The sequence below is a fragment of the Triticum dicoccoides genome, chromosome 7B (genome assembly GCF_002162155.2).
Source record: "Triticum dicoccoides isolate Atlit2015 ecotype Zavitan chromosome 7B, WEW_v2.0, whole genome shotgun sequence".
NCBI lineage: Eukaryota > Viridiplantae > Streptophyta > Magnoliopsida > Poales > Poaceae > Triticum > Triticum dicoccoides.
In genome coordinates this window covers 32,081,140-32,081,799 of record NC_041393.1, presented here as the reverse complement: position 1 = coordinate 32,081,799, position 660 = coordinate 32,081,140, and positions in this window count along the sequence as shown.

Genomic DNA, 660 nt, shown 5'->3' with positions numbered 1-660 from the left:
CGTGATGTTTCCATTGTAAGCCCTACTTTTTCGTACGTGGTTTTCAATCTGGAGGGCCGCTTCAGTTTTTTTTTTTGGTTTCTGTGCTGTTGAAGAACCCATCCGGAGATTACGTGATGTTTCCATTGTAAGTCCTTCTTTTTCGTATGTGTTTTTTTTCCGTAACGTGGGAGGGCAGTAGTTTTCTTCTGCCCCTTGTTGGCTCTTTTAATAGTAGTAGAGATGTCTGCTGCTGATGTTGCTTTGCATACAATTGCGACGCCGCTGTTTGTCTGGACTGCCATGGTTTAATGTTTCTGCTAGAAGATGATGCTCTATTGCCATTGTTGCCAAGTACAGCATATAAAGTAAATTTCATGGGCATTGGTGTACGCTTAAGTTTCATTATCATATGAAGCGTGAACATGCTTCAAAAAGTCAATTTTTTTCTTCCTGTCAAATAAATTATCTGCAACAGTGATTGAATCTTTGCAAAAAGTAAATATTTTCTCAGGAAGTATTTATGTTCTATCCGAATATGTGATGTTGCGCGTAGCACTATAGTCTTCGATGGAATTTTTATACTGAAAGGCGCTTTGTGATTTTTTATTTCTTTTGCAGGGATACACTTTGTGAACTCTTCATATTTTCATTCACCTGAAGTTTGTAGCCCTCAAGTTA